This window comes from Pleurodeles waltl, chromosome 4_1, assembly GCF_031143425.1.
Source record: "Pleurodeles waltl isolate 20211129_DDA chromosome 4_1, aPleWal1.hap1.20221129, whole genome shotgun sequence".
Lineage (NCBI taxonomy): Eukaryota > Metazoa > Chordata > Amphibia > Caudata > Salamandridae > Pleurodeles > Pleurodeles waltl.
This window is the reverse complement of record NC_090442.1, coordinates 666,165,016-666,190,255: the sequence shown is the minus strand read 5'-3', so window position 1 is coordinate 666,190,255 and position 25,240 is coordinate 666,165,016. Positions and strand designations below refer to the sequence as shown.

At 43.7% G+C, this 25,240-nt stretch overlaps 1 protein-coding gene across 1 annotated transcript in view; it reads right to left on the bottom strand.

Annotated features, from left to right (window-relative positions):
* Positions 1–25,240, bottom strand: part of CAND1 (cullin associated and neddylation dissociated 1) — a 300,273-nt gene that overhangs the window by 108,840 nt on the left and 166,193 nt on the right. The window lies entirely within an intron of this gene.

Genomic DNA, 25,240 nt, shown 5'->3' with positions numbered 1-25,240 from the left:
ACTTATCTGAATGCCAGGGTGTGCCAATTGTGGATACAATGGTACATTTTAGGTGAAGGAACACTGGTGCTGGGGCCTGGTTAGCAGGGTCCCAGCACACTTCTCAGTCAAGTCAGCATCAGTATCAGGCAAAAAGTGGGGGGTAACTGCAACAGGGAGCCATTTCTTTACAGTGACTAACTCTGGCAGGGAGCCAATCAGTTATCTAGACAAGAATGAAGTCTCAAGTCCAGTTCCAGCATCACTGGCTTCTTGCCATTGACTTCTAAGGAGTGGCTCTAATGCAGAGACTACAGGATGCTGAAGATGCTCATGGATGCTAAAGATGCTATGAGGTCGAAAGGGATCTTCTTGGGACTAATCAGTCCATAGGCTTAGTGAGGTGATTCTAACCACAGGGGTCGATGTCTCCAGAGGCCTAGAAAAGCTGGTTAGAAGGCCGTTCGCCACTGGGCTACCAGTCACCAGTTTTCCTTTTGGACGGTAACTTGCCTTCTGGGCTAACTAACTGCACTACCATAACTTTCCCAGGTTCAGCAGACTCTATAGCAACTTGTGAGCATCTGGTCTTTGCCCCTTGAGCTGCACAGCTGAGGGGAGTGGTGAAACAGAAATCTGGGCTGCCAACTCTCCCAAGCAGGCTTCTTCAGCTGTTGTGGCCCTAAGCTGTGAACTGGAGAACAGCCAACCGACTATTGGAATCTCATGCACTGACTGGGCTCACCGCAGGCATAGTCCCTTTTCCTGTGCTAGCCATCAGGAAGAGCGGGTGCAGACCATGTTACTGCAGCCTTCCCTTGCTGGGTCCTTGGTGCAGTAGGCCAGTGCTTCAGTCCTCTTCAAAAGGACAATGAGATTTGAGGCAGGGGGGCCTTTTTTATGCCCAGAAAATGCCCTTTGGGTACATTATGGTCACTAGCCAATGAGCTACCAGGTCCCCTGCTGCCTGATTACAACTTCCTGTGAAGTGTGGCATCTAGCTATCCCAGAGTGCTTTATTTAGCCCACTCTCATAATGGAAGAACCCCCCTTTCAGCATGCAGAGCTCCCTAGCCGAAACCCAGAGCTATGGCTGCCATGGTGCTAGAAGCCCCTGGAAAACCACTTTGACATCTGGTTTCCCCCCTCCGTCCAGCCAGCCTGTGTACCTAAACAATAAAGCAGCCCCTCTCCCAAGAGTTCACCCTTTGCCTTTGAAAGGCAGCTTCTCCTCTGAAGCCCACATTTTTTACTGGCACGCATGAGGCTTCCTGCCACAGAGAGGTCACATCTCCCCCATGCAGGTTTCCATTGTGTCCTCTACTGGAAGTCATTTTACGAACAGAGGGTCTATCTGTGAGGGCAGTCCTTGCCTGCAGATGTAAATGGGCACTGGCTACCTTGGACAACCAGAGTGGCAACTTCTAAAGTTGCACTTTGCCCACCAGCAACATTAAAATTGATTTAACCATGAATTCGGATTTAATGCACAGATTCTTTTGGTATCTCACATATATATATATATATATATATATATATATATATATATATATATATATATATATTGGGCTCGGAGTGTTACAAGTTATTTTTCTTCAAAGAAGCTTTTTTTGAGTCACAAGATGGAGTGACTCCTCTTCTTGGTGATAGTGCGCATCAGCATCGAGTCCTTTGTTATATGGTTTTCCTGCAGGAGGGTGAAGTAAGGAGTGAAGAAATGTATATGTAGATATATATAGTAAAAAAGATGTCCATGCGGTGTATACACATATTTACATAAAGAAAGTACTACAACAGCAACAGGCTTCTGGGGAGGAGGGAGGGCACATGTGAATCTGCAGTACTACATGCCACGAACAGATGTACTGGGTAAGTGACATTTTCCGTTCGATGGCCTGTGTAGCTGCAGATACGCATGCTATGCATAGACTGAAAAGCAGTGCCCTCCTAAAATGAGCAGTGGCCAGCCTGTGGGAGTTGGAGTAGTTTGAAATAGTGTTTTAAGCACTGCTTGACCAACATTTGCTTGTAGGTGAGATAACACATCCACACAGTAGTGTTTAGTAAATTGTGTGGTGGTGTCCATGTGGTTGCTTTGAATATGTCTGCCATTGGTATATTTCCTAAGAACGCCATTGAAGCTGCTTTCTTTCTAGTGGAATGTGCTTTAGGATTTACTAATAGTTGCTTTTTTAGCTTTAAGATACACGTTTGAATAAACTTTACTATCCATCTGGCCAATCCTTGTTTTTAAAGAGGAATACCCGTATGAGGCTGTTGAAAAGCTACAAAGTTTAGTTTGTCTAAAATCTTTTGTTCAGTATATATAATACATGAGAGCTCTTAAGATCAAGAGTGTGTAGAGCTCTTTCAGCATCTGAATTTTAAGAGATAAATATGCAAGATTTGCTTTCTGCAAGTAAAGCAAATAACATACAATATCCTGTACTGATGCTTTCAGTGGATCATTGTTTTTGGGTTGACAGTAATATACAAAACGTTTCCATTTAGCCTCATAGCACTGCCTGGTTGTAGGATTACGTGCTTCCTTTAGAATGTCCATACACTCTGATGGAAGCTGTAGATATCCAAATTCTATGACCACAGGAGCCAAATCGCCAGGTTGCGTATGCTGGGTTTTGGATGTCTGATCTGACCTTTGTTTTGAGTCAATAGGTCTGGTCTGTTTGGGAGCTTGTGCTGTGGTACTACAGATAGATTCAACAGTGTTGTGTACCAGTGTTGGAGTGCCCACGTGGGAGCTACGAGTAGCATACCGTGGGAAGTGTGATGGATCTTGTTGAACAGAAACTGAATTAGTGGGAGAGGGGGAAAAGCGTAAGCAAACATCCCTGACCAATTGATCCTTCGAGCATTGCCCTTGGATCGAGGGTGTGGGTTCCTGGATGCGAAGTTTGGGCATTTTGAGTTTTCGCTTGTTTTTGCGAAAAGGTCTATGTTTGGTGTTCCCCACATGTGAAAGTACTGTTGAATTACTTGTGGGTCAATTTCTCATTCGTGTATTTGTTGCTGCGTCCTGCTTAGGAAGCCGCTAGTTGGTTGTGTAGCCCTCTGATATACTCTGCTAGTAGGTGAATGAGATTGTGAATTGCACACGTCTAAATTGTCTGTACTAGAAGGGACAATTGGGATGAGTGTACCCCCCCCCCCCTAGTTTTTGCAGGTAATACATTGTTGTCATGTTGTTTGTCCTTATTTACATGCTCTTGTCTGTGATCTGTGGCTGGAATGCTTTGATTGCTAAGAACACTGCTCGCAATTTCAAGTGGTTTATGTGGTAGGTCTGATGGATTGAGTCCCATTCTCCCCTCTATAATAAGACTGTTGAGATGGGCTCCCCAACCTGCCATTGATGCATTTGTGGTGATTATGGTCTGTGGCACAGGGCCCAGAAATGGCCGCCCTTTTAATAGGTTGCTGTGATTTCACCATTGCAGACAGTTGCAAGTCTGGCGGTCCAAAAACACTAGATAGTGAAGTTGACCCTGTGCCTGAGACTACTGTTGTGAAAGACACTGTTGCAAGGGTCTCATGTTTAGACGTGCATTTTGTACTACTGATATGCACACCACCATCATTCCCAATAGTTTCATAATAAACCTTACTGTGTATGTTTGATTGTATTGTAGCTGAGATAGGAGACTGTGGAATGCTTAAATTCTTTGTTGGTTTGGGTAAGCTAATGCTGACCAGATATGGTTGTATTTGTGCTGGTTAAAGGTGAGGTTTCTGGTAATTGATTGTGAGCCCTAGCTTGTGTAGGGCATCAATTGTGTGTTGTTGACAGGTTTGAATAGTGCTGGCTTTTATGAGCCAGTCATCCAGACTGTCTTCTCAGATATGCTGCAACTACTGCTAGGCATTTGGTAAATACTCTTGGTACTGCTGTTACTCCAAAGGGTAGCAGTTTGAATTGGTAGTGCTTGTTTGCCATCACAAACCTTAAGTATTTGTGGTATGCGTGATGTTTGGGAATATGGAAGTAAGCATCTTTTAGATCTAATACTGACATGTAGTCTTGTTTTGTAGCAAAGAAATGACATCCTGAAGAGTGACCATGTGGAAATGCTCTGAGAGAATGTATTGATTAAGGGGTCTGAGATCGAGGACTGGTCTGAGAGTGCCCTTCTTTGGTATGAGGAAGTATAGAGAATATACTCCTGTCCCTTCTTGACTTATAGGCTCTACCTCTATTGCACCTTAGAGCAGAACTGATTATACCTCTCTTGCAATCACCTGATTATAGGCTGTGGTGTCTTCGGGTGGAGATGGCCTAGTGAGATGTAGATCAGGGTAATTAGTTGGGATAAAGTCTGTATCATACACATCTCGTGGGTCTACATTATAAGTACTGTCATCAATATAATCCCCATGTGAAGAGACAGGAGATTGCATAGAATACTGTGTAGGTGAAGGTGGTGGTAGAGTATCAGGTGGTGGAGAAGTGGAAAGCAAAGGAGAATGCGGTGGAGAAGGCTGCCTTTTGTTTCTCCTTGGGCTTAAATATGTTTGCAGGTGAAGGCCCAGATTCCAAACGTTCTTGGAAAGACAGTTTTCCTTTTGATTACTGAAGGAGGAGAGGCAATAATTTTCCCAGTGTCCTTTTGGATCTGTATTTTACCTCAAGAATGGGCCTAATGTCTGTTGACTCCTCTGCAGATGGAACATATTTACTTCCCATAGTTGTGTGGTCTGAAAGAACGGTGACTGTCTGCTTTAATTGGGCCGAAAATGTGTACTCCGAAACAGAGTGTTTTTAGCTCAGAAGAGGAGCTTGGATATTTCGGCTCTGAGGTGGTCTGCATACGTTTCGGTTCCGAAGTGGAAGCCTCCACTTTGTGACTCGATCCCAAAACAGGCGTAGCAGTCTGTTCGTTCAAATGTATTTTGGTCCTCTTCGATGCAGAACCAGAGGGCCGGTCATCGAGATGCAACTTCTGGGTCAGAACATGGCAGGCAAGCAGTGGTGGACCCAAGACCATTTGTGCTGACTTTTTGGAATGTTTTTGGTGATGGAAAGGGGCCGGCGTACTCGCGTACTGTGCAGCAGGAATAACTTGGCAGTCCCTATGTGAGTCGGGGTCAGAATCTGAGTCTGCGATGGGAACTGCAGTCTGCACCTGTTCCTCACCGAAAATGTTGGGCGTTTGTTCGGTCGACTTAGATGACATCTCCAATCAACACGCTCTTCGAGATCCCAGAGTCTTCTTGGAGTGGAAGTATTGGCACGCCTCGCAGGTTTCTTCTTTTTGGTCTGAAGAATAGCAGAGGTTACACACAGAGTGTTGGTCGGTGTAGGGGAACTTGGTGTGGCACCGAGGGCAGAATTGAAACGGAGTCCGATCCATGAGCCTGTGACACATTAGGCACAGAAGGGCACGGGTGCCCGAAAGGGCGTTTAATCGATCCCGATACTACAATCGGATCGAGTGTAGTATGGAAAAACGCATTTGAAAATGATACCGACGTTTAAAGGAAAGATAGAGAAGTTCAGATAGTACCAAACCGAGATCTACCAGAGTGAGAGGGAACACATCCGAACCCGATGGCGGAAAGAAACCAATCTAACAAAGGACTCTATGACCATGCGCACCATCACCAAGAGGAGGAGACACACTATCTTGTGACTCACAAAAGCTTCTTCAGAGAAAAACAACTTGTAACACATTCCATGCCCAACACTAGATGGCGGACTTATGCAGGGATTGTGTATCTGCAGCTACACATGCCATAAAACATTATATATATATATATATATATATATATGTATATATATATATCTATATATATATATGGAAAATGTCACTTACCCAGTGTACATCTGTTCGTGGCATTAGTCGCTGCAGATTCACATGCTGTGCACATCCCGCCATCTGGTGTTGGGCTCGGAGTGTTACAAGTTGTTTTTCTTCGAAGAAGTCTTTTCGAGTCACGAGACCGAGGGACTCCTCCCATTTCGACTCCATTGCGCATGGGAGTCGACTCCATCTTAGATTGTTTTCCCCGCAGAGGGTGAGGTAGGAGTTGTGTATGCTAGTAATAGTGCCCATGCAATGGAGTGAATGCGTATGTACATAATGAAGTTTCAAGTAATATATTTACAAATGTACAAATGTTTAAGATCTACTTCTAAACGGCTACAGGCTCCCGGGAGGCGGGTGGGCGCATGTGAATCTGCAGCGACTAATGCCACGAACAGATGTACACTGGGTAAGTGACATTTTCCGTTCGATGGCATGTGTAGCTGCAGATACACATGCTGTGCATAGACTAGTAAGCAGTTATCTCCCCAAAAGCTGTGGTTCAGCCTGTAGGAGTTGAAGTAGTTTGAAATAATGTTCTTAGTACAGCTTGACCTACTGTTGCTTGTTGTGCAGTTAACACATCTACACAGTAGTGCTTGGTAAATGTATGAGGCGTAGACCATGTTGCTGCCTTACATATTTCGTTCATTGGAATATTTCCTAGAAAGGCCATGGTAGCACCCTTCTTTCTGGTTGAGTGTGCCTTTGGTGTAATAGGCAGTTCTCTTTTAGCTTTAAGATAGCAGGTTTGAATGCACTTAACTATTCATCTAGCAATGCCTTGTTTTGAAATTGGATTTCCTGTATGAGGTTTTTGAAAGGCGATAAATAGTTGTTTTGTCTTTCGAATTAGTTTTGTTCTGTCAATGTAGTACATTAGTGCTCTTTTGATGTCTAATGGATGTAGTGCTCTTTCAGCTACAGAATCTGGCTGTGGGAAGAACACTGGTAATTCTACCGTTTGATTCAAGTGGAACGGTGAGATTACTTTTGGTAAAAAATTTAGGATTGGTCCGTAGAACAACTTTATTCTTGTGTATTTGAATAAATGGTTCTTGAATGGTAAATGCTTGAATTTCACTCACTCTTCTTAGAGATGTGATGGCAATTAAAAATGCTACTTTCCACGTTAAGTATTGCATTTCACAAGAGTGCATGGGCTCAAAAGGTGGACCCATGAGTCGTGTTAAGACAATGTTGAGGTTCCATGAAGGAACTGGTGGTGTTCTTGGTGGTATAATTCTCTTTAGGCCTTCCATAAACGCTTTTATGACTGGTATCCTAAACAATGAAGTTGAGTGCGTAATTTGCAGGTAAGCTGAAATTGCCGTAAGATGTATTGTAATGGAAGAGAAAGCTAGTTTAGATTTTTGCAAATGTAGTAAGTATCCTACTATCTCTTTTGCAGATGCGTGTAAAGGTTGAATTTGATTATTATGGCAGTAATAAACAAATCTTTTCCACTTGTTTGCATAGCAGTGTCTAGTGGTAGGTTTTCTAGCTTGTTTTATGACCTCCATACATTCCTGTGTGAGGTCAAAGTGCCCGAATTCTAGGATTTCAGGAGCCAAATTGCTAGATTCAGCGATGCTGGATTTGGATGTCTGATCTGTTTGTGTTGTGTTAACAGATCTGGTCTGTTTGGCAGTTTGACATGAGGTACTACTGATAGGTCTAGTAGTGTTGTGTACCAAGGTTGCCTTGCCCATGTTGGTGCTATTAGTATGAGTTTGAGTTTGTTTTGACTCAACTTGTTTACTAGATATGGAAGAAGTGGGAGAGGGGGAAAAAGCGTACGCAAATATCCCTGACCAGTTCATCCATAGTGCATTGCCCTGAGACTGATGTTGTGGGTACCTGGATGCGAAGTTTTGGCATTTTGAGTTTTCTTTTGTTGCAAATAGATCTATTTATGGCGTTCCCCACATTCTGAAGTAAGTGTTCAGTATTTGGGGGTGAATTTCCCATTCGTGGATCTGTTGGTGATCCCGAGAGAGATTGTCTGCTAACTGATTCTGAATCCCTGGAATAAATTGAGCTATCAAGCGAATGTGGTTGTGAATCTCCCAATGCCATATTTTTTGTGTTAGGAGACACAACTGTGTCGAGTGTGTTCCTCCCTGTTTGTTTAGGTAATACATTGTCATGTTGTCTGTTTTGACAAGAGTGTATTTGTGGGTGCTTATGGGTTGAAATGCTTTGAGCGCTAGAAACACAGCTAACAGTTCTAAGTGGTTTATATGAAACTGTCTTTGCTGAATGTCCCATTGTCCTTGGATGCTGTGCTGATTGAGGTGTGCTCCCCACCCTGTCATGGATGCATCTGTCGTTATTACGTATTGTGGCACTGGGTCTTGAAAAGGCCGCCCTTGGTTTAAATTTATACTGTTCCACCATTGAAGCGAGATGTATGTTTGGCGGTCTATCAACACCAGATCTAGAAGTTGACCCTGTGCCTGTGACCACTGTGATGCTAGGCACTGTTGTAAGGGCGGCATGTGCAACCTTGCGTTTGGGACAATGGCTATGCATGAGGACATCATGCCTAGGAGTTTCATTACTAATTTGACCTGTATCTTTTGGTTTGGATACATGGCTTGTATTACATTGTGGAATGTTTGGACTCTTTGTGGACTTGGAGTGGCAATTCCTTTTACTGTGTTGATTGTTGCTCCTAGGTATTGCTGTGTTTGACACGGCAGAAGGTGTGACTGAGTAATTGATTGAGAAACCTAGTTTGTGTAGGGTTTCTATGACATAATTTGTGTGTTGTGAACACTGTATTTGCGTGTTGGTTTTGATTAACCAATCGTCTAGGTACGGGAACACATGTATTTGCTGCCTTCTGATATGTGCAGCTACTACTGCTAGACATTTTGTAAAAACTCTTGGCGCAGTCGTTATTCCGAATGGCAACACTTTGAATTGGTAATGTATCCCTTGGAATACAAACCTTAGATACTTTCTGTGTGAAGGATGTATTGGTATATGGAAATATGCATCCTTTAGATCCAGTGTTGTCATGTAGTCTTGTTGTTTGAGCAGTGGGATTACTTCTTGTAATGTAACCATGTGAAAGTGGTCTGATTTGATGTATGTATTTAATATTCTGAGATCTAGTATAGGTCTTAGAGTTTTGTCTTTTTTGGGTATCAGAAAGTACAGTGAGTAAACTCCTGTGTTTAGTTCTTGTTTTGGTACTAATTCTATTGCCTCTTTTTGGAGCAATGCTTGAACTTCTAATCCTAGAAGATTTATATGTTGTTTTGACATACTGTGTGTTTTCGGTGGGACTGTTGGGAGGGAATTCGAGAAATTCTATGCAATAACCATGCTGGATAATTGCTAGTACCCAAGTATCTGTTGTTGTCTCCTCCCAATGTTTGTAAAATTGGCTTAGTCTTCCCCCCACAGGTGTTATGTGATGGGGATGTGTGACTTGTAAGTCACTGCTTATTTTGAGGACTTTTGGGGCTTTGGAATTTCTCAATTTTTTTGGAATTGTCCCCCTCTATATTGCCCCCGAAAACTTCCCCGCTGATATTGGCTTTGGTAAGTGGGCCTTGTTTGTGATGTTGTGGTTTCTGTAGGTTGCCCTCGAAACCCTCCCCTAAAAGGTGTTTTGCGAAATGTGCCTCTGCTCTGCGGGGAGTAGAGTGCGCCCATGGCTTTTGCTGTATCAGTGTCTTTCTTGAGTTTATCAATAGCAGTGTTGACTTCCGGCCCAAACAACTGCTGTTCATTAAATGGCATATTTAGCATGGCTTATTGAATTTCCGGCTTGAAACCTGACGTGCGCAGCCATGCGTGCCTTCTTATTGTATTGCAGTATTTACTGTCCTTGCAGCCGTATCTGCTGCATCCATTGAAGACCGTATCTGATTATTAGAGATACTTTGTCCTTCTTCCACAACTTGTTGTGCTCTTTTTTGGAACTCCTTGGGTAAGTGTTCTATCAAATGTTGCATCTCATCCCAGTGAGCTCTATCATATCTTGTCAAAAGTGCTTGTGAATTGGCAATGCGCCATTGGTTTGCTGCTTGTGCTGCAACCCTTTTGCCCGCAGCATCAAATTTGCGACTCTCTTTGTCTGGAGGTGGTGCGTCCCCCGAGGTATGAGAGTTCGCTCTCTTACGAGCTGCCCCGACAACTACTGAGTCCGGTGTTAACTGGGTTGTAATATAAACAGGATCTGTTGGCGGTGGCTTGTACTTTTTCTCCACCCTTGGAGTTATGGCTCGGCCTTTAACAGGATCCGGAAAGATTTGTTTTGAATGTTTTAGCATTCCTGGGAGCATAGGTAGTCTTTGGTATTGGCTATGAGTGGAGGATAGCGTGTTAAACAAAAAGTCATCCTCAATTGGTTCGGAATGCAAGGTGACGTTATGGAAAGCAGCTGCCCTTGCGATCACCTGTGTGTAAGATGTACTGTCCTCAGGAGGGGACGGCCTGGCAGGGTACGAGTCTGGGCTGTTGTCCGATACTGGAGCATCGTAAAGGTCCCATGCATCGGGATCATCTTGACTCATGGCAGTATGAGCCGGGGAGTGCATCAGTGGAGGAGTTGCTACTGGTGATGTGTGCACTGATGGTGGGGCCATCTTTCTTTGCCACCTTTGCCTGTGGCTCCTTGTCCTTTTTTTGAAAGGCAAGTTTTCTTTTTATTTTAATTGGGGGAAGAGTGGTTATCTTCCCTGTGTCTTGATGAATGTGGAGCCTCCTTTGAGTATAGTCTGGCTCTACAGCTTGAAGTTCCTCTCCAAATCTATGTTTTTGCATTTGGGAGGACAATCCTTGTTCCTCTGTATAGGAACCTGTTTTCGGCTCCGAGGCTGGATGTTTCGGAACCGAAACTTTTTCGGACGTCTTTTTAGGCTCCGAAGAAACCTTTGTAATTTTCGGCGTGGTGGTTTCTCGGTGGCGAATTTGTTCGGTGCCGCTGTCACGGTGCCGAAATTTCTCTGAGCCGATGTCTCGGGTCCGAGATTGCTGTGTGGCGGTATCTCGACCGGAGTCGGATGACTACGACACCAGCGTGCCCTTTTTCGGTGCCTTGGCTCGGTCACCTATTTTTTGGGTTAAGCCATGGCCTGTTGGCGGTGGCGTCCCCTGGGCTTTTGTTGACTTCTCGTGAGTCTTATGTTTAGACGTCTTACTCACGGTTTTCGGTATTTCTTCGGCCTCGAGCTCTTCCGAGTCCGACTCTTGGATAGAGAAAGCTTCCTCTTCCTCCTCGAAAAGCTCTTGTCCTGTCGGCGTCGACGCCATCTGCAGTCTTCTGGCTCTTCGGTCTCTTAACGTCTTTCTGGACCGAAACGCTCGACAGGCCTCACAAGTATCTTCCTTGTGCTCTGGGGACAAGCACAAGTTACAGACCAGATGCTGATCCGTATACCGATACTTGTTATGGCATTTTGGACAGAAGCAGAATGGGGTCCGTTCCATCAGCCTTGAAGAGACACGTGGCCGGGCCGACCAGGCCCCGACGGGGATGGAAAAAAAAAACCAAAGGGCCACCGGAGCTCTTCTTAATTCGGTGTCGATCTGTTGTAACTAACCCGATACCGAACGCAAACAATACCGACGAACTAACTTTCCGACCCGAAACACGGAGCGAAAAGGAACACGTCTGAACCCGATGGCGGAAAAAAAACAATCTAAGATGGAGTCGACGCCCATGCGCAATGGAGTCGAAATGGGAGGAGTCCCTCGGTCTCGTGACTCGAAAAAAGACTTCTTCGAAGAAAAACAACTTGTAACACTCCGAGCCCAACACCAGATGGCGGGATGTGCACAGCATGTGTATCTGCAGCTACACATGCCATCGAACACACACACACACACACACACACACACACACACACACACACACACACACACACACACACACACACATATATATATATATATATATATATATACACTGGGTTCTGCCGTTACTTTAACGTCAAAATCTAGTTAGCAGTTTAAAACTGCTCTACCAGTCTGCAGTGGCAGTCAGGGAGGTATATCTTACCTTGTGATACTCACAGTGGCACAAGTAGTGCTGCGCCCACAAGAGATACTTCATCTTACAGGCCCTAGGTATCCCTGTTACTAAATACTAAGGACTTGAGTTATGCCAACTGGGTGTATGTCAAACGTATACCATTTTAAGGATCAGAGCACATACCCTGAATACTAATTAGCATGCATCAGGGCATTTCAGAGCCATTACTAAAGTAGTGACTAGTAATCAAAATTAGAGGGAGGCGGCGAACCAGCAAAAAGCCTGTTTCCTTACACACTGGTAGAATGGAGGAGATGGTGCTTTGGAAAGAAGAGATTATCCATGTGATATTGTGTGTCAGGTTTGGGTAGACCTATGGTCACTGAACAGCAGATGAGAATCCAACTCACCCACTGGGGTGGTTTCCAAAGCCAGGGCAAGGAAAAAACCCATGGCAGAAAATGGATACAGTAAAAAGAGGCTGCTACAGCTGGCACCTTCAGGAACGGGGAAAGCAAATAACCAGCTAGGACGTGCTGGGTTCATCAACACTATGCATTGTAATGGTTGACAGAAATTAGTTATGCAGGTACTAGAAACAGGCTAAGCTGAGGTATACTAAATATACAGAGTTGGAACTTTAATGCAAAATCCATTTCTCTAGTGGTTAACTGGTTTTCCAGCTATCTGGAACACAGCCAGAGAACTGAACAGGGAATTCACAATGTTGAAACTCAGCTAGAGCAGAAGCAGTGTGTCCGACGCCACCAACAAGAAAGAAACTCATGCCCCCACCATGCACAGTTTTTCCTCATCAAACATTTTACTGCAAATGTTAGTGATATTAATAATGTCAGAGGTGTCACGAGTGATGTAATATCTGAGGTAATTTGCAGTGCATGGTGAAGGCACAAAGTTATAGTTACATGAAATCATTAACTATTACAGCTGAATTTCTATGGTTTTGTTCAAGTAAAATTTGAACCCAACTATAACGTCCCTGTAACCTTCGTTTATTTATTTTTTTATTGAATTTCTAGTTTTTTTTTTTTTTAATGTTCACTAAGATGTTGTGCTGCAACTGCTCCCAATGCCTGCCCTTTGAGGCCCTTCCCCCACCCTCTCTTGTCTGTGTGCAACACCCATCCCTCCTTCTTGAGCACCATGGTCCCTGTGCTGCCCCACTCCCTACTGCTTGGCTTGCATGTCTTCTGTGCTGCCACAGCCCCTCCCACCTGCCCTGTGACGTCAGCATGCTGCCCCTGACCCCCCCCCACCTTTCCTCCTTTGTATGCGCGTTTGCTCTTATAGTCTCACTGTTGCTCTCCAAGGTGTGTTGTACTTCCAGTGCCCATCCTGCCTGCCCTACATGGTCAACTGGCTGCTCTTGCCCCCTTGATCCCTGCCCTCTGTTTTCCATGTGCAGGCCCCAAAAGCCCTCCCTCCTGCCTTGTCTGGTCCACTGTCGGGCCCCTGCCCCCTCCTTCCTGTCTTTCATGGTCCATTATGTTGCAACTGTCCCTCCTGTCTGTCTGGTACAGTCAGCTTGCTGCCATTGCCTCTTTCCCATCTGCTCTATGATGTTCATGTGCATGTGCATGGCTCTGTCCCTGCCCTATTGCTTTCCATGGTCTGCTGTGCTGTACTGCTGTCCCACTTGCCCTGTGTGGTGTATTGTGCTGCTGCAACCCCTGAAACCTGCCCTGTAAGGTCAGTTTGGTGCCCCTGCCCATTTCCTTCCTGCTCTCTGTTATACAAGTCAATTTCCCTTCCCCTTTCCTCCTGCCCTCCATGTTCTAATGTACCATACTTGCCAACATTTTGAACTAGGCAAGAGGGAGATTTTAAAAAATGATCCCGGGGAACAGATTTTCCCCACTGACCTACACTGAAAAAGGGGACATTTTAGGCAGTAGACCGATAAAGTAAAGCCCTTTGGGTTAAAAAACACCGGTAGTCTCCTGCCAGAATCATGTCTGTTGGCATGTATGAGTACTGCCACTGCCTCTTCCTTCTGTTCTCAATGGTCAGTTATATCGCCACAGTCTCTCTGCCTGTCCTGCATGGTTGGTTTGGTGCCCCTGCCCCCTTCTCCATACCCTCCATGGTCCCTTGTGCTGCCACTGTCCCTCCCAACTGCCCAACGAGGTCAACTTTTTGCCTCTGCACCCTCGTCCCTGCCCTTAACTATCCAAGTTCTTGCCCCTGACATCTGCCTCCCCCACAGTATTCCAATTAACTAGATTACTAATATTCTATATTTATTACAAAAGTGTGGCATGCCTGACGTCATTTTGATGTAATCAAAACTGTAATACCCAAAGCATTTCCTTTAGCATTTCCCTTAAATTACGGTCTTAATTCCACAGAAATTATGGTTAAAGTAAAATTAGGACATATCGTCTGAGTTAGTTCCCAAGTAGTGACAAAGCACTTTTAAATTATTTGCTATCTTTATGTTTTTTTATCCAACTGATCACTTGATTATACGTTTCACTTAGGGGAGAGGATGTGGTGTTACAGCCAGAGCTGCTGACTTTGCAACGGAGGAACCAGGTTCGAGTTTCAGTGTCAGCTCGACGTTCTGTGATTCTGAGCAAATCACTTAATCTCCCCATGCCGAAAACCAAAACGAATGCGCCCTTGTGTAATGTAACTGATGCTCATGTAAAGCACTCAAGTGTGTGCTACATAAAAAAAATTAAAAAAAAGAAGCATTTTGCACACTTCTGTCTTTGGGCAACACTTGTGAGTGATATTTGTGCTACATTTGGGCTCTTTTGTAACCTTTGGTGGCCATCTTGGGAGACTTATTTGTTACAAAGCGCCATAATCCCCTCCTTTACTGCAGTATCCTCAGTAGAAAATGCTTTCACTTTTTGACTGATTCCATCAAGATGGCATTCAGATAGGTCACCCGTATGGCATAAATTCAGAATGTTCGCACTCTATTTGCTCATTAGAACATTGCTGTAAAGCCGCTGATCACGAGGAAGTTAACTGGCAGTCTGCTGCTGGTGGTGAAAGTGCATGTTTCAGTATGAATGTCAGACTGTTTTAATAAAATAGAAGAGGAGGATATTTGAGAACTAACTTAAAACATGTCCCAATTTTTCATTCTACCGCACTAACCATAATTTCTAATAATGACAAAATGAACCCCCCCAATTTGGTTCCTTTCTAAATTAAACGTTTTAAGTTTTAGCAGGTAAATTCAATCAAGATGGCTTCAGGTGTGCCACAATTTTGTCATAAGACTGTTAGCGCTCTAGTTGTTCTTTAGAACACTCTGGGAGGCTGCCATAGAACACAAGGGAATCAACTGACAGCCTGCTCCTGTTGGAAGTTTATATTTTACCGAGAATGTCATACTTCATTGTCATATGGCTGAGAAAAATAGTGTGAATTTACAGAAGATATGCTCTTATTTTAGCTTCTGAATTCATTTCCATAACCTCTAAGGGGAAATCTTGAGAAAACGTTTTTTTCCAAACAATTCAAGAAATCCCAGCAGGGTAAAAAAAAAAATCACGTTAGAACAAATCATAATTCCTAAAATTAGTATGTTACCATCAACAAATGATTTATATTGGAACTAAAATTTATCACCCTTTATACAGTCTCCTTTTTGCGACTTTCAAAACCTGCCATTCACTACAATGCATTGAAATGTGGTGCTATCATGTACAGTGGTTCCAAGATGGCTGCCAAGACTCCCTGGTTGAAGTTCTGACAGTCAATCTGATTTCACCAGGAGACCTGTCGTTAGGCTCCACCCAGATATACAAATTTGGATTTCCTTAAATTTTTCTAAAGCTATTAAATGGATTTACACCAAATACCAAACCTTTCTGACAAAATTATGTAATTCCATCCAGCGGTTAGGGCTTAAGGAGCATATAAGAACGGTATGGGAATTAATATGGGAAACACAACTATCTCCAAGCAGCAGCCCTCCAAGTGTCTTGATAACAATGTTGCTCGTTGGAACAGCAGTGGTCATTTTCTCTGTAGTGGAGAATGCCCTGGGGCTACACGAGAAGGGCCTGTTGGCTTTGTGGTATAAACTATAAAGAAATAAACTAATTGGCTATGATCTGTTTGGAAGACGCTACTTGGATGAACAGAGCAATAATTAAAAGTGGTTTGGCCTTGAGTATGTATTTGGTTCCGTTAAATAGTATCCCAGGGCTCATTCACAGGCAAAGTGTGTAAAACCGTATCGGCCAAAAACTAGAAGATTGGGGAAAAAAACTGAGGAAAACAGAAATAACTTTTTGAAAGTAAAGAGAGGCTTAAAGAAGGAAAATGCTACTTACCCTAAAACCATCAGTTTATAGTAAGTGGTGCTGTCAATCCACACGCTCTGCATACTACTGTCATTTAGTGTTTGGGCCAATCACTTGCAACCGCTGAGCTTCAAAAATATTTTACAGTCACAAGACGTGTTGAGACTCCACCCTCAGTCCACAAAAAAAGTCAAAAAATCAGGACCAAGACTCCACCGTAAACTGCTTTTCATTTAGGGGGTTAGTGGGATCAGTGAAGCGCAGTGTCAAAGAGAGAGATTGTGTTAAGTGTGTATTGTTGACAATAATTAAGTTAAAAGGAAAACACATATGGAGGGGGCACGTGCATCTACAGCAAAACAAGGTACACACAGATGGCTACAAGATGACATTTGTTGTTTATATCAAGTGTAGCTGTAGATACACATGCTCTGCATCAACTGTAAAACAGTTCCTCTTCATAGTGGTGTAGTGGAGTGCCTCTTTTTGTATGTTCACCCTTGCAAGTTTTGGACTGAAGTTGCTTTTTTGTTTATGTTTTTCTTTTTTTAGTGTCCAGGCCCTAGTGCATGTTCTCCAACCCCACAAAGCTTAAGTACAATTGGTTAAACCCGAATTAGCATACTTAACTTCCTACAAGTCCCTAGTATATTGTACAAGACGTACCCAGTGCTGATAAGTTAAATAAATGTCATTAGTGGAATGCAGCAGCACTTCATTCTGCCACCACTGCGATGACATGGTGGAAAGGTGACTCTAAACCTGCCACTGCAGCCTAGTCGGATAACACAAAAACTGCCAACTCGGTCTGACACAATAAACCCATTTTCCAAGTTAAAACCTTCATTTTGTGTGCAAGATCTTTGACCCGTTCTAAGTATTGTGAGCTTTTAACCGTGCCCACCTCACGCCCATCACTTTCACTCCTTCATGGGTTTGCCTTTCAAAAATACTTTGTAATCATTCTTTACGTTTGTGCCACCTTGGGGAGGTTTTGTTACCGCCTTGCAGACTTGACCCTGTTACATGGATAGCTGCACGATTGCCAAAATGTTTGACTGAGAGCTGTTGTATAGCTATTTTAGCTGTATTTTAAGCAAGTTATTTTAGCAAACTAGGCATGCTGTTGTTTACTTTAGCCCAGTTACATTTTTATTCAGCATCGCTTTATTTTTTAGCAATAGCCACATTTGATTTTTATTTTCTCTATCTAATTGTTCTTTCGCCTACGAAAGCATTATGTTCCCAGCAGGACATTAATTTCATTTTGTGCTTTCCTCAAGGCTGCAGTCTTTTTCCTTTTGTGTCTCTCCTTCGCACTCATGGCCACCATTGAATGTAGAATACCATGATTCCTACTGTGAATAAACTCATTTTGTCTCATTTGTTGACCTCAATCACAAAACATGAGTTACTTGCCCAATCAAATGGTAATTGCCTACAAGCCCAATAATACACGTGAAATGTAACATGATATAGTTATGTGGTCAGAGACATGCACATGTAATACCATTCTAGGAATGCAGTGCCTTAAACAAAAGAAAGAGCATTTTGGTGCAATTCCCACAACTGTGAATTAGGTCAAAATGTATGATTACTTGAGTTAAGCTACCGAAAGAAGCTTAATTTGGACTGATCGTCCACAAGAGATGTAAATTAAACCTCTTACTTTGACCTAAGGTGTCATTAGTTTTTATTACAAATTTAGACATGCCTATGAATCAGCATGTTATAGAGGACAACTTTTTACTTTTTCTGATCTTTGAAGGTTAATAAGACTGTAGAATCTATTTTATAAGAACATCATGGCCCAAATTTCTTCCTTTCAGGCAACAGAAGGTTGTTTGAAAAAGAACTGCAGCGCTGCATTGCATGAATGATAGAAACATGTGTAGCTTAAGATTTATAGAGTTGACCACTTCTGACGTAAAGGCAATGCTTGCAATAAGGATGGCTGTTTTGCTCTATGCCCTGTCTTGCTCTGTAGTGCAAAGGCAAGCTTGAGGTGTACTCTCTCGTGCAAATTCCTTCACAAAGGAAAACGCGTAGGCATCAGGCACACATAAAGGGTGCTTTTGAGTGAAGCACGTTATGTCTGCTCATACCTATTTTCACTCAGCATATGGTCAGTATTGTGGGCTTTGTTAGGTTGGGTGCTTTGACCTGCTGTAAGTATTGTGGGCTTTTAACCAAGCCCGCCTCACGCCCAACACTTTCACTCGTTCGTGGGCTTGCCTTTCAAAAATCCTTTGTAATCATTGGTAAATGCTTTACATATCTCCCGCCTTGGGGAGGTTTCGTTACCGCCTTGCAGACTGACACTGTTACATGGATACTTGCATGACTGCCGATATGTTAGACTGTGAGCGAACTTTTTTCTCCTTTTGTGTTTCTCCTTTGCGCTTATGCTCATAGCGACCATGACGCATTGAATTGGCTCGCTTATGTAAACTGTTTTACTTCTCATTTTCAATTTATGTGCCAAGAAATGTCCAGTCAGGAATTTAATACCCCAATAGCTTTAACTCAAGCAAATGCGAGGCCCATTACATTGCAAATGCTTGTTTTATTACTAGGCCACCTTTAGAGAAGACCTTGCCAGCCCATCAGGCAGGGTACAAAATATTAAAAAGAAGGGCATGTTCCTCTGACAAAGGAAACTAGAAATGGACGTTTTCACTGTAGTAAGGTTGGTGGCTCCACTTGCTAACATGGAGTTACACTAGCCACCGCACAAAGTGCGAACGTCCATTTGGGAACACCAAAGATATTACTCCAAGGTATCAAATTATTACATTTAACTAGACTCATTGCTGAGATCAGATTTAAGGTTGCTGCCTAAATCTCTGGCAGCCCTTGCTGACTATCTACAGCAGCAGTTGTCACAATAGGCTGCCCCAATTGCCAGGAAATGAGATGTAGTCCCAGGAACAGGAGTAGAAAGAATTGCTGGCAGAAGGAGGTGAGTCCTCCTCCAGCAAGATGGCTATTGAGTGGTGGCCACGGATAGCCCAGCTTCAAAGAGACTACCCCCGCAGGGTAGCAAATGCTAGTCACATCTTACCCTGCCTGCTCTCTTGCATAGGCAGACAGGTTGACCTCTCCTCCATAAGGTGAAAACCCTTTGTAGAACCGATTTTTCAGGAGGAGTGGCTTATTAAGCTGGCAAAACCCTACAGATATGCCCAGAGTGGAAATGCAGCTTAACCCTTCTTGGATTCTGGCAGATAAAGGTATTCTTGGATAGTTTCAGATCAAACCCCTAGGAAGTGTTGTAAAGTGGGAAGGGTAACCCCTGGAAATTGTTGACCCACTGGCTACTGAATGCTCCCTTCTGACAAACACAAAGTTGGCATAAAAGAGGCAACCCCTGGTATCTGGTCTACAGATCACAAATGACCTAGAAAGAAGACAACAGGAATGCTTTGCCTCTCTCTGGCCCCAATAAAAAGATGTTGAATCAAGGACTGGACTGCACCTGCTGCAACAGAGGGACCCGTAAAGTACTCTGCGTGCTGTGCCCACTCATGGAAAAGAGCTCCAGCTGTGTCAAAACAGAAGAGGCGGCACCAAGGGGTAGGGGACCCATCAAGCATCAGGAGTACAAAAGCCAAGTAAGCAGGCATCCTGGAGACACCAGCCGCCCAGGAACCCCAGCCCACAGCTGGACACCAAAGTGCACCCTAGGAGACAGTTTTGACCTACACAAGATGCCCTGTAGTTCATGCGGCCTGTGCCAGAAGTCCACATGGCTCACGTGTCTTTAACGGACTCTGCCTGCCAATAATCATCCAAATTGCTCATATTAAGTCACTATCCATGTGTCCTGCCAGGATTTCCCTTTATTCCTCAAGCTGAACTAGACCCAGTAGAGAAAGGATGGTTTGTTTGGCCCTACTGGACCAAAGAGAACAAAAATAAAAAGAAAAAAAACATTGTAATTATAGAACCCTCATCCACCCCATAAGTTTGGTCTAATTGAAGACTTTTACATTGCCACTTTGCAACTGTTGGTCCTAATGAAAATGAAGTAAAAATATGCATGGTCCACCGAAACATAGATCAACGCTTTTAATTTGCCTACTGTTGTCAGCCATCTCAGAAGGAAATAGTAGAGAGCTCCTTCCTAGCCCAGGGACTGTCTCACACAGAGGTCTGTTTTTATTGGACTACACTGGTTTTTCACTTTGAAGGTGTTGATGATGGCTTTTATTATGTGAAATGAATTGATAATTGGAAAACTATTCAAACTGTTTTTCCTTCATGAACTGTGATTACTGATTTGTTATAATCAATGATCTGGTGATTGTCTATATTTGGTATTCATAAATATAAGGAATAAAACAATTATATCTAATTATTGTTATATGGCAATCATTTAGAAGAAGCTGTGGACTTAGAAGAGCTGTTTGAATGCACAGGTTTTGTGGGGAATCCTAGAATTAGGCCTTAAATATTACCACACCCTTTCAGTTACATTGGCCCTAAAAAGGACTCCACTAGTGCATTGTGGGAGAATGATACTGAACCCAGAGACAACCCCCGATATGCATGGGCCCAATGGTGGCCCCAGGAAGACTCATCTTCAGCATTCTGCATCTTCAGCATTAGCACTACCTCTTTGCTGGAACGCGATATAGGACAAAACTATAAGTAGGACCCTGAGACTGATGGACCCAACAGGTAACTGTCTCCCTGGACATGAATGGTCCCTGTGACTGGCTCCCGAACAAGCTGTGGCCAGCCCAAGAGAGTTTAGTAGCCATTCTAGCCCGCTAGCTCCAAACTGCTACGCTACTTGTAATGATTCACTGCAGCCTAATGGCTGAGCTACAGTGATTTATTTTAACTTTGAAAAATCACATCTCTGGTTTCCCTAAATTTTTCATTTTGCTGTCTGTTTAAAGACAACATTTTACTTTATTTTTTATAAATTGGTATTGGATTTTAACTGAGTTACATTTCTGATTGACTGCTTTGGTACTTCCAAGTGCTTTACTCTTGTTTCTATGATTAAGCCTGACTGCTCAGTGCCACAGCTCCCCAGGACTTTGTTTTATTAAAGAACCTAACCAGACTCAATTGAGATTGTGACGATATGTGGTGATCCACTTTCCTACAAGTGGTTAGAGTGTAAAGGATGTAGAAAATGTAGAGCAAGGTTCTAAAAATAGTGTGGCTAACGTGCTGGGAGGAGTTAATGTCCACACAGTAGTGTTTAGTACATGTGTGTGAAGTTGGTCAAGTGGCAGCTTTGCCGACATATGCTAAAAGGATGTTTCCCAAGAAGGCCATAGTGGCACCTTTCTTATGCATGGAATGTGCCTTTGGGGAGCACTGGCACTACACCTGGTTCTGGCATAACAAGTCAGAATGCACATGACAATCCACCTGGCAATTTGCATTTGCCGGATGGAGTGAAGCATATGAAGCTTAGTGAAAGCTATAAAGTTGTTTTTGCCTTGCAGATGAATTTAGTTTTCTCAATATAGTGTGTGTGCCCTTCAGGCATTAAATGTGTTTAACATCCTAATTGCTAGAGTCTGGGTACTGGAAGAAGATGGAACGCTCAATAGTTGGGTTGATCTGAAACTGAGAAACTAATTTCTGTAGAAATTTGGGGTTAGTTTTATGGATTACCCATGCCTTTTGGACCTGTATAAAGGGTTCCTCTACACTCAATGCCTGTAAATCACTGAACGGTTGAAAGAAAGTGATAGCCCCTAGAAAGACCTCCTTCCAACTTAAAAACTGAAATGCACAGCAATGGAGTGGTTCAAAAGATGGAGCGATGTGATAACTACATTTAAGTTTAAATGAGACTAAATGAGTTCTTAGAGGTAGGACTCACTGTGCCTTCCATGAAGGCTTTAATAACAGATTTTAAAAGGAGACATGGGCTCCATTTTGCGTTTATGCAGCAAACAAAGGTAAATATAAACAGACTGAAATGTATGCTAATCCAGGTTTCTGTAAATGAAGCAGGTAGCAGCTAATATCTGTAAAGTGCAAGGAGAGTCTACGTGATTGATGAAGCAGTAATGGAGTTTCTACTTAGCTGTATAACTTGTGCATGCAGTGGGTTAAAGTGCCTCACACGGGATATGAATACACTCCTATAGTACCTTGAGGTAACCAAACTATGTTAAACTTGAGGTCTGGGTTCCCAAGGTGACACTGAATAAAAAGGTCTGGCCTAAGCAGTAGTTTCTTGTGTGGGCTCACTGACATTTCCAGGAGCCAGGAGTACCAGGGCTACCTGGCCCAAACCTGTGTCACCAGAATGAAGGTTATGGGTACTATCCTCATTTTTTCCACCACATACGGAGTGAAGGGGAGAGGCAGAAACCATACGCAAATATCCCAGACAAGTTAACCCACAGTGCACTGCTTATGGTATGCAGGTGAGGGTGTCTGCAGGGGACGTTCTGGCATTTAGAGTTTTTTGGGGCTGACCAACAGATCAATGATGGGAGATCCCCAGTGGCAGAAATACCACTCAAGGACTTCTGGGGTGGGGTCCCTCCCTTCTTTGAGATGGGCTGTAATGTTGCCCATTTTCATGAAGACTGTTTTGCCTTGAATGAGCTGGATGAAAGCTGTGAGAGTGAGATGGATGACTAAGAGCTCAGCCTGATAGGTGATATAGCATCCTTAATATTGTGGGGTCCAGGTATTTTTAACAGTCATGTGGTTGGGTGATGTGTCCAGGGTTCGTGTCCTGTGGAACGGTAAGGGAAAGGGAAAGGGCAGCAGGCAACAGGTTGTTGCTGTTCCACCACACAACGGCTCACTGAGTTCTGGTCTTCACCAACACTAGACCTTCCCAATTAGCCTCCACTCGTGGCCATTGCCTTGAAAGGCACTCCTGCAGTGGGCGCATTTGCAGTTTGGCATTTAACACTATGGCGATACATGAAGCCATCATCACAAAATATCTAATTAATGTTCTTACAGTACAAGGACATCCTATCTGAAAATGAGATCTTTGCTTTTGGAATTCCATCAACCTCCCTTGGTTGGGGGTATGCCTTTCCCTTGTCAGAGTTAAGGATCAACCTCAAGAAGCTTTGGATTTTCTGGAGTGGAAGGTGGGATTCTTTGGCACTGATGGTGAATCCTAATTTGTGGTGAAGGTATACTGCTGTCTAACTGTGTAATAAGCATTGTACGTTGTTGCTGCTTATGATTAGTCATCCAGGCATGTAAAGATGTGAGCAGTGTTTTTGTGCATATGCACACCACCACTGGCAAACACTTTGTGAACGCCCCTGGAGCTGTATTGACTGAAGAACAGAACTGTGGTGTGGTAGAGCGGACCACTGACCATAAATAGATAGTGGGAGTGAGCTGAACATATGGTGATGCGGAAGTAGAGGTCTTAAGCTGAAAGCCACCATGAAATCCCCTTTTTGGAGAAAGGATGACTTCCTGAGGGCCAGTCATAGGGCAAGGCTTAGACAGGATGTAGCAATTTAAAAGCCAGAGGCACAGCATTGGTCCTGGAATCTTTCTTCTTGAGGTTTAAGAAACAGAGAGAGTAAACTCTTTCGCCATGCTAGGCTAGGGGAACAAGCCTGATAGCACCTTTGGAGGGAAGCGCCTGCACCTCCTCCTTCTGGTGTCAGAGACAGTCACAACTGAGGACAAGAAACTGAGGTGGGATGTTTGACAGTATTGTGTGGAACTCTAGACAGCATCCCTGCTGTACCATGAGAGCACTCATTTTTCATAGATAATTCTCTCCCACTAGGGGATATAAAAAAAAGCATTTCCATGTGAGGTATTGTGCAGTCAGGGCAGTAGAGGGGTAATAATAGAGGGACAGTCACTGTTTTGCAACAGAGGCACCACAGCAGGAGCCGCCTCTCGCCTCTGTGCCTCACCGGTTTCCCAGGTAACCACCTTAGACAAACATTTGAAGTTGTGTGTCCTTAAGGAGTTGCTGCCAGTAGCCTGCCTCTAAGTAGAAGATGCCGTTTTGGTGCACCCTCTTATCTGATATTTACAATAAACTAGACCTGGGTGTAGAGGTCTAAAAGCACCAATAGCTTTGGGTGTTGGTATTTAAAAAAACACATTTTGTCTACAATCTCAACCACCTGTTGAATGAAAAGATGTTCCCATCAAACGGCACATTTTGAAAGTTTGCAAGTACTACTGCACTTCTGTCCAGAAGGCAGAAATAAGGAATCAAGAACAACAAGAGGATGCTTGCTTTTATGCCCCATGAGATCGTGCACACAGCATACAATATACATCTTCAATTCATGTTTGATATCACTTCACCCGCTGCCACTAGCATTTGACCCCTTTTTCTGTTTGGCTCAGTTGAGTGTTTAATGAGCTCATCCATTTGTCCCTAAAGGTGACAATCATACCAGTAGAGCAAACAGACTGCGTTGGTGATTCACCAGTGTATACCGTCCCCACGGCTACACCTTCCTCCTGTGTAAATACTTATGGTCTTCATTTCTTTAGGTTCTTGTTATGAGCCACACTTCCTTGCTGTGTGGACTAAGAGAAATCGAAACATACTTACCCTCATTTGTACATGAGGTCATCAGGGCTTGGCTTCAACAATTTCTTTCCCCCAAAACACATTTGTAGAGTAACTATCCTAGTCTTCACTGGTTCCTCAAGTAAGTATTTCAAAGATCTGAGCATGCCCTTAAACCCATGCAGATATTGTTACAACCCCCTCCTTTTTGGAGAGTCTCTCTATGAATAGTCATCCTCCTGCGCCACACATTAGCTTCAGTGTTGTTGTGCGGCCTGAGCAGTAGACCATAGTGACACCAATTTTGGAGGCAGAGGGGGCAGAGAAGAGCATTAGCAGAGTAAGGCTCTACCTCTAGGTCATCTGAAGGATCTACTTGGGAATCTTTCAGAGGGTCCTCCTCATCCCCAGACCCTAAGGGCTCAACGTATGGGTCTCTAGGGTGGTATGGGCTTCTTGGATCAGAGTCAATATGGTTGACTGAGATGGGGAATGTGGGAAGTGAGGCTGAGGAGATGTGCAAGGGCATGAGTCTGGTGAGGGTGGCAGGGGTGGAGAGGGATTGTAAGGGGTAGGTGCATTTGTCATGGGTTGGTGGCCCTGTCTCTAACCAGCCTTGAAATGGGAGAGGTGGGTGGTTCGAATGATGGCTCTTTGA